We start from the raw sequence: 10,310 nt of genomic DNA on the forward strand, positions 1-10,310 counted from the left end.
GTCTTACTAAACTCCTATATAAAGGCAGAAGAACTTTCTTAGATCTATTGATGAACCCAAGCGTTTTGTTGGCTTTGTTACTAGCAATACTGCAATGTTGACTAAACTTGAAGTCCTGATTTATAAAGACACCCAGATCCATAACATTTTCTGCCTGAATTATGACTGAACCCTGTAAACGATAACTCATACGCTTATTTCGATGACCTAAGTGTAGCACTTGACATTTCCCTACATTAACTGCCATACCCCATTTATCTGCCCACTTAGTAATATGATCTAAATCCTCTTGTAGCTGTTTTACTTGTTCTTCATTTTCGACAATCCCCATAACTTTTACATCGTCAAAATGTTGTCATCGTTTTACATCGTCAATGTTGTAGGCGATAGTGGTGTATAAAGTCTTTGACGAAAATCATTAAAAAAATAATTAGAAAAGAAACGCATGGAGTTAGATTTGTAGGTCTGGCCGGCCAACGCACAAAGAGTAAATCATCATCACCAGCACGGCCAATCCCTTTTGTGGAACGTCAGTGGCGCAGCAAAATGAGGGTGTTTGAATGTAAAAACAACCCCCAGATGTCTTGATTTTAACTCTGTTGCCAATCTTAATACAGTACTTAATATACGAGTAAGGATTGTTGCGACAAAAAACACTCAAAAAAACTTTGATAGTTTATCTTTATTTTTATGTGTTATTCTGTAGTGGTAAGTGTAACAGTTCATGAAATATAAATTTTTAAAACTGGGACATTCTTTTATGCTAACCTTGTGTAATAGATGACAAAAATGCAAAAAAAAAAAAAAAAAAAAAGAAAGAAAGAAAAAATGCCAAAGGAAAAATTTGCAGTTGTTGCGCTTTACGTTCCCACAGCAGAATAGTGGTTTTAAACTAACATTTTTTCTTAAATTTAACTGATGATTAAAACAAGGTTTTAGTGCGTTTTGACCAAGCATTTTGAAATGACTATCTTTAGACATATGATTGTAAGAAATAAACTTTTTCAAAGCATAATTTCCTTAAAATATTTTCCTATAACTACTACGTCATAATTGCATAAATGGATTATATAATTATTAAGAAATAACACCTACTTATTAAAAACCATGATTTTAATAACGGTGGAAAAAATATTCCAAACAAGTATTAGGATAACGGCACCAGTAACAGACAAGCTTAAGGCATCGCTCTCAGGTTAACTCTAATTTTCTGAGCCTTTTAATGTATTTAGACTTTTTAAACTATTTTTCTCTCGTGCAACTACATCTCATCTAACGTTTGGCTGCTTCTAGATCCTCTGAATTAGTTAATCATAATTTTAATTGCTCAGGTCCGACCCCCAGTAGCAGTCACCGAAAAATCTGATGAAACCCAGAAACAGATAGGATTAGTAATGGACAAAGTTCCTTTTTTCTATTCAAAATGTGAAAAGTTCTTTAGCTTTTTTATAGAATGGCCCAAATGTTTTAATTTTCTACTTGCTTAATAGTATAAGTTTAAAGTCGCGTGATTATGTATTTTGAAGTAATTAATTGAAAGTGAAATATTAGATTAATCTTTCTTTTTGTAATTAGTAAATAATCGAAATCTTACTCAAACACATGAAAAAACATATTTCTTAAAGTGAAACAAATTCATTTTAAATTCCGACACCACTTCACCACATTTTTCACTTTTTCACTCAAAACTGCTTCATTCGAAACCGTTTCCTTAATTTTCAAACCGCGAGAAATATGAAATTCATTTCCTAATGCAGGTCTCTTGAGTCATTTAATACATTCACTTATCAGGTTTCCTTTAATTAAATCTTAGCTAAAAATGCTACTAATATTTTCTTCGGAGATTTGCCTCTTAAAATAGTTGCACTCTTTCAAATTGCTTGTCAGCGGCGTTCCTTTCTGAAAATTAAATGTCTTCCTATCAAAGGCCGCAGTTGAAAGCTTGTTTAATTTTCTACTTTCTCTTTTGAGTTTAATTCTTTGCTGGAGTTTTCGATACGAAATTTCAGTGAATGCACAATTTCTTACCGAAAGCGTTTGCTAATGTTTATTTTACGCTTGGTGCTAAATCGCGAATCACCTTAAATTCTTTAGCGCACGCTGCTCCTTTTACGTAAGGAAATTAACGTTGGATTTTACTAAAAATATTTCTTTAAATGTACCGTAAATGTAGCCAGCAAGTTTAATTATTTGCTAGCGGGAAAGATGAAATGTAGAATTTGGATGAAGTGAAATATTTCTGAGTTTTAGTGGACTAATTCTCTCGAATAAGACCCATCACTGAATAATGACTGAAGTTGTTCAATGATGAGTCTTATTCGAGATACGAATAAGACCCATCATTAAATTAAAAACAAAAAAATACACAAAAAATACATAAATAAATAAATCAATATCAATACAAAAAAAGCATCAAAGAATATTGCATAAACAATACAAGAAAAAAACAATTCAAAAAAAAGAAAGAAAAAAGCAATACAAAATACAAACAAAAAAATCAATACAAAAAAGCATATCCTTCTTAATACTGAAAAAAAAAGAGAAAAAGAAACATAACCTGATGACACAACCACAGAAACGCCTTAATCAAACAAAGATTTTAAAAAAAATGACGTAACATACGATGGGCTAACAAAAAGCAAAAAATGCCAAAACTCATATAAAGCAAGAAAAAAAAATCATAACCTTACAATAACCAAAAAAAAAAAAAAAATCTCAACGTAGGGAAACCGAAAGAGAATAACCTTATAAATTAAAAAAACTTGATAGAGAAAAAAAAGCAGGCTTCCACTAACTTTAAGAAAACCAAAAAACAAATCATAACCTTATTAAAATCACAAAAAAGAAAAAAAAAAATCTCGTAAAAACCAAACATATAATCTTTAAAAAAACCATAAAAAACGCCCAAAAACCATAACCTCAAGAAAACCAGGAACTATCGTAATGTCATAAAAGCTACAGTAGACCCTCGTTTTACGCGGGGGGAATACGCGTGGGTTTTCCACGGAAATGCTGCGTAAATCGAAACCGCGTAAATTGAGACCTAATACTAGTGTTAAAATAGTAGTTAGGTTCCGTAGATAAAAAAAATACTTCTTTCTAGTGATGACTAATTGTATAGTTAGTTTAATGTGTACTTATATCGATTTTTATACACAACATGCATAAAGAAAACATAAACTAATTTCATGTTCTGTTTATAAAGATCTGGCTATGATAGTGTTTTGGCAGTCATTAAGAATTTATTTCCGTAATTCTTTGCAGAGCATTAACGCATCCATGATCACTTGCGTCATTTCCATTATAGTATCATCCTTCACTAACAAATCAGAAAGATCATTTATTACTATTGTCTAAGAATGGCTCAAAATTTTCAATGTGAACGCTTTTGGTTATGTGTCATCGAAGTCGGTATCCTCGTTGGTTTTGGCTTCCTTAGTCTCTTCTAAAAGCTCATCTTCCAGTGAGTTCTGAATGTGTGAGTTTAATAACTTTACTTCTGGAAAGAGCTATGGAACCAATTGCATAAAATGTATCCAGGGGCCCAAGTTCAGTTATTAGCACGCCAAAATAGTATATTGCATGTAATCTGCAATCTTTAGGAGTTTGGATTTTGAAAGAGAGGAAAATGTGTTATCTGTTCGCATTGCCGCATCCGCGTAAAACCGAAACTCAACGCATAAAATAAAATAAAAGTGTCAGATCTTAAACCGCGTAAAATAAACCCGCGCAAAACGAGAGACTACTGTATATGTTACCAAAAGTTGTACCTGAATTTTTAAAGAAAATAATAAACACAAACTATTGCGGTACATTTGCGAGAAAAAAAAAAACCCGCAGAATTTACACTGCATTTCTTTTGGAACGATAATTGTATTTTAAAGTACTTTTTCTCCCCAAAAAAGCTCAGAAATGACAAAAAAAAAAAAAAAAAAAAAAAAAAAAAAAAGAAAAAAAAACAAGGGAGAAAATATTTTTTTGAAATGTGGGAAGGAGCGTAGGTTGGAGAATATAGATATATTTATGGTTGCATTAACTGTACGTATGATTTACGTTCATCATTTAACTCGCATTAAAGATTTAAACATTTTATGAGATTCCTCTTTAAATACAACTCTTAAAAACATTAATTCATTACTTATTACGTCAGCATAACAGCTTCTTTCATTAGTGTATCAAATTGATTCACGTTGTGTATAGTTGATACATTTCAAAATAAATAAATAAAAATTTAAACGGAAGTATTTACGTCTGCAAAGGCATTCAATCATTGATAGGAAAATAGTTATATTATTGCATGAAATTTTATTTTGATTCTCAACATTAGTTGCAAAAATTAGAAAAGTCAAATTATAGCTGGTGCCTCTACAGTTCAATGAATCGGAAATTAAATGTCGTTGCAGCTGGAACAGGCATACATATTTATAAGTGGGGCTTGGGGTCTTTTCCTTCGCTTCCATCTCATAAATTGAGCTGATTCGGAAATATTGATAAATGGAGGAGAAAGATATGTATTTCAATATCTTAAATAAAATGCAAGGTTTAAAATCTCAAGTAAATGCACGCTTTGCTTTATGGGACAGCCCTGAAACATAAGGCAATAAATCTCGAACGCCCATCCCAATCTTCGAATCAATCCGAACCGCGACGAAAGCCATTAAATCTCCCTGTTGGAATGACATTAAAAGACGTTCGGTTGTTCCTCCCCTCCCCCCATCCCGGCTTCGAATAAATCTCGTGCTATTGAATATATCCTTCGAGAATGATTCGGAAGAAGAGACTGTCCGAGAGAAGGGGGTGGAGGGAGGGCGGAAAACAAAAACCAGCTTGCGGGAAGAAAGTGAGAGGTCACGTGACAAGATGGCGTCGACCGCGATGCCCCCATGTTCGATCGATATCGATCGGCTGCGATCATCGAAGAGCCTTATCCTCACGCCCCCCCCCTTACCAACACCACCTTATTCCTGGGGTAACGAGGAGCTAAAGAATCCACCCCACAAAGAGGTTAGGGGGGTGGACAGAATCCTATCCTTTCTCTTATCAGACGATAGACAATTCACTCTCTCCTTTGTTTGTTTTCTATCAGACTCCCCCCCCCCCTTCTTCCAACTTCAAGAAATCTTCCACTGATGTATTTTCTCTCATGCCTGATGGTGGAATAACTTTCTGTATTTGTTTTAGCTTCTGCCGGCAATTTTTTCCTTAACCACTAATGGTGGTTTTTTTCGCTTAACGCAATTTAAATTACTTGGAAAGTATTGTTCCTTAATTACTAACAGAAAACGAATAAAATAAATTAAAACTATTTATCAGTACAAATTTTATTTTACATTTCTATAATCGAGTGCATTTTTCTAATTAATCGACGAGCAATCTAATTAAAATGCTATCTAAAATGATTATATTTTACTCGCAGCACGAAAATTGTGGAATCGATTAGAATTGAATCATCATGTTCACATTCATGTCAAAAATTCGCTGCCGGTTTTATTCTACATTTTTAGTAAAAACAAAAAATCATTATACATTTGTAAAACTTCTTAGTTTTTCTGTTTCATTCAAAATCCAAGTTAAAAAATAAATTGGGATTCCTTTTGCTCAAGCGCTGTAAATATGCATTGCTGCGGCGACCAAGGGTGGATCTAGCTTCTTATCTTGGAAGTATCATTATAGAAAGAAGGTTTCATTAGTGCAATTTGGGGGGGGGGAGAATCTAGGATGGATTCTTCGAAATAAGTCTTCAATACGAGCATTTTAAAGCTATCTTTGTTGATTTAAGAGAAGGGTCATGGTTCTTATGATCACCCGACCTAGACCCGTATTTCGATTATATAGTCTTGAATTTTTTGCTAAACAATCTTCAAAACTGAAGTGTTAAAATAGGTTGTTCTATCGGACGGTCGATTATTGCGTTTTGAATAAAATTTTAAGCAACAAGACGAATCTATTTTCCTGTGCAATCCTTATCCCACTACCCTACAACGGGTGGCGAGGGAGGGGGGAGACCACTTATCTAAAGAATAATCTTAAACAGAACAAGATACGTAAGCATTTTTTTTTTTTTTTTTGTATAACTAGGATTTTTTTTTTTTTTTTTTGAGCAATCACGACTGCTTTTTGTTCTCACTTGACAGTTTTGAATTCCTATGATTTTATCCCCCCTTCCCCGCCTCCCTCTGCAGCACCACCGTCGACCGGCCGCCTCACGATGCTGCTCCTCTAGCGGAAACTGTCTCCAGGTTGCGTCACTTACTTGCCTACACTTACACAAACGCCTACACACACACATACACCTACACACACATACACCTACACACACACGCATACATACAGACACACAAAAAAATACAAACACCTACACACACACGCATACATTCAGACACACAAAAAAATACAAACACCTACACACACATACACCTACACACACACGCATACATACAGACACACAGAAAAAAATCCTTACACCTACACACACACAAACACTTACATACAGACACCTACACATACACACAAACACACATACACACACACACCTACACATGCACACACAACTACCCACACATACATACAGACACCTACAGATACACACACACACACCTATACATACACACACAACTACTCACACATAAACATACCCCCACACACGCACGCCTACATACACACACACTCGTGATTGTGAAAAACATAATTTAAATTCAAGATGTCAAAGTTCAAATTATTTTTATTTTATTTTATTTTTTTAATTGCTAACTGAAATTTTTGTAGTTATTTTTTAAGCCATGATCAACGTGAGAAAATTTTGAGATTTTACATGAACCATTCGATGTTCAAAACACAGTTGAAACACCTTAAAACTTTCATATAATTCTATACATAAAGTCAATAATTTTATGTAGCAGAAAGTGTATTCTATGCTTTGTTTCTTTACAGCAGGCGAACAAATTTGACAAACACAAATATTTAAAAAAAAAAAAACAGTCAGAAATTGTCATCTGGGAAGTATAATGATTCGGTTTTTTGAACGTAATGATAAAACGAACATTAATGTGTTATCTAGAGGTTATAATAATTATTTGTTAATTAAATGCTTTTTCATTTTTATTTATTTATTTATCGGCCACGAAAGTCGAATTGGACTAAGTAAAAAATATCAAATATTTTCAAAACAAAAGATAATTTGAATGTAATTATATGGTTACCAAGTCTTTTGTCTACACACTAGAAAATCGCCCGTCATGGTATGATGGGTGAAAATTTGCTTTAAGTGGCTGGCGGATTGGTTTGCATTTTAATTAATATTTTGATGCTGTTTTAAAAATGTGCCTCGTAAACTTGCATCAATATCTAAGATTAAATTAACAACCAATTGAGATTCAGTAGTGGAATGTTTTGAATCAAAATGTATCTCAAGATATTTAGCAAGAAGTTAAGGATCTTGGGATACACCGGTGCAACATCCGGCTTCCGTTTTTTAGTATAGCGGGACCTCTCTATGTAATTTCTTTACACTATGATTAAACATTAACTCCAGTAGACAGCGGTCATTCGCAATTCCAATAAACTATAGGGGGCGCTGCAGCTACTGTCTAATGGCGGATGAAAAAGGTAAAATAAACAAATGCCGTAACTTAATAACTTGCTTTGACGCTTAGTGAATGACAGTAAATTTTCATCGTGTTTGGGGGAAGCTTTCTTTTCTGTTCTTCTGTACTTAAATTACACCACAAACTGCCTGAAGCCTCTACTGTACCCCAAAGAAAACACGTGGAATGGAATGTTTTACTGTTTTCGGTAGTAGTGTTATTCACCACAAGGTAGCGTATTCGAGCTCTGGAGTTGCGAATGGTTGACCATTTTTACGTTTCTTTATTCTCCTAAAATTAGTCTTACCAGTAAAACTGTTATGTTACCAAATCCAAATCAACCTTGTCAAGATAAACATTTCCCTGCATGTTAAACATTACCAAAACATATTATCAAATTATCATGCCGTGGCACGAGTTTCATTGTGAAACACGCGGGTTACTTTATCATCGGTTATTATTTATAAGAGGACTAGAAAGTCGCCCGCCATGGTATGACGAGTGAAAATTTGCTTCTACATTTGAACAAAGCAATTGCATGTTTGGGGATATTTTGGTAGTTTTAAGTTTTGACCCTTACTCCAGTGGATTCCAGTAAGAAGCGTTCATATTAAAATTGACCATTTTTTTTCGTTTCTTCAATCCCCTGAAATGACAGTCTTACGAGTAAAACAGTTGAGTTATCGGATCAAGTTCAGCCTTGTCACAATAAAAACCTTTCCCTGAATGTTAAACATTACCAAAACACAGCGAGATTCATTGTTGAAACACGCGGGTTACTTTATCATGGGGTATTATTTACATGAGAATTTCACTAATTGTCCAGGATTGTTATTTTTTTCCAATAATAATACATAAGTGAATGATTTTGTTTGAAATTCCAAGTATTGTCAGCTTGAGAAATCGTGTTACCTCATTCTGTAAATGCGTCTTTTCCTTTCGAAGGCTTACTCTGCGGTGAAAGTAGAACGCGTTGAAATGCATGTTTCACACAGGGCTACGATTGGGATTTTTCACATAACCCAAGATTACGCTCAAAACATTCCCAAGTTCCAGGTTAGAAAATCAAAGATCGTATACCTAATAATTCTTAAAATTCGTTTATCTTTTTTTTCTTATTTTTTTTTAAATAGCTAGTCTATTACTAACCTTAAAAATAAAAAAAGAAAGAAAATATGATAATGAACACTAAAATTGAGCTATCGGTAATTATTTCTTTTGAATAATTAATATAAAAAATGTTGTAAAACTCGTTTGCGGAAGAAATTAATGTTTTGATATAATTATTCTTTGACAATACAAGGAAATGACATCCAGGGCCCCCCCCCCCCCTACAGCGAGGTCACATTCTTTCTTCTTTGTTGGATGTTTCTTCCAATGCAGTCTTTTTATGTAATCACAACTTGTGGATGAAAGGAACTTCAACTTTTGACTACTCAGCCAAAAATTTAAATTTGACATAAAATATTATGCTTTGCCATTAAAATATTTAATAAATATATTGTTTTTATTAATAATTCGAAAAACCAAGAATTTCAAACAAAATCCTAATAACCCAAGCTATTGAAAACCCAAGCTCTTGGGGCGAAATCCAATCTCTGGCAACACTGGTTGTAAACCTGGTAATCTTCAACTCTGTATAACGCAAAAGGTTATCTCAAAAATTTCGGAAGAAATACCGTAAAATGCGGAAGATTTTACGCGGAATCAAATTATTTTCGAAGTTTAAAGTAAATTAGAATGTAGCATCGCATTGTTTACACTGTATAATAATTGTGTACAAGCTTATTATTTACAACCGACATGTCATTGCGCGATGAAAGTAACGTTCATGAAGTCATTATCTTCTCAAGAGATATGTTCAGCATAAATACGAATCAGACTGAATCGATTATTGCAGAAAGGGCATAAGTCACATTTTTTTCAAAATTCAGTTTGTTGTGGTTTTTCCATATTTGTATGTAGAGACATCGACTGGTGTAGCAGGGAAATCAATCCTTGTACAACAAAGCACTTTATTTAGGTGTCACATTTTCCGTTTAGTGCAGAAAGGGCATTAGTCCCGGACTTATGCCCTTTCTGCACTAAACGTGAAGGAATAAATAGTAAGACCCAATGGAAAGATCATAGAAGAACTAGATTTTTTGGCGTCATGAAGTAAAAACGAATACCTCCTTTGATCTAGCATACTTTCGGTAATGGTAGGTTCATCAGTTCGGGGAGTTGGGGATGGGGGGGAGGAGGATTCAAAATTATAGAATTGGAATGAAAGTCACTAACTTCTTACGGGTTTTATTAACATCACTCTAGGAACTGCGTGAAAACTGTATGCTTTCAGTGTGATATACGCTAGTCAAAATAAGAACAACACTGCAGGAGACTTTTTCTAGAAATAACACTGAAGAAATTTAACAGGATTGCTGATGACTTTCCTCTGAGAGGACATTTGTTTGCCCTTTGCGACCGGAATTTTTAGACAGTAAGAGAATGTAAAACAGATATGAGATTATAACCATGCGAAGTTCAATCTGTTATAAGTGAAATCCTGAAATTACATCGATTAACCGTCAAGTCTGTTGAAAACAATAAAATCTGTAACAGTTAAAACAGGTTCTTTTCATTTTTTAAGATGACTGATCTCTCAAATTGAGATTTTGGAAAAAGATTCTACTGGGCGAAAAATGCTTTCAATTATCAACATTCACGATGTTTAAACATTCGATAGAA

Source organism: Uloborus diversus, chromosome 4 (genome assembly GCF_026930045.1).
Source record: "Uloborus diversus isolate 005 chromosome 4, Udiv.v.3.1, whole genome shotgun sequence".
Taxonomy (NCBI): Eukaryota; Metazoa; Arthropoda; class Arachnida; order Araneae; family Uloboridae; genus Uloborus; species Uloborus diversus.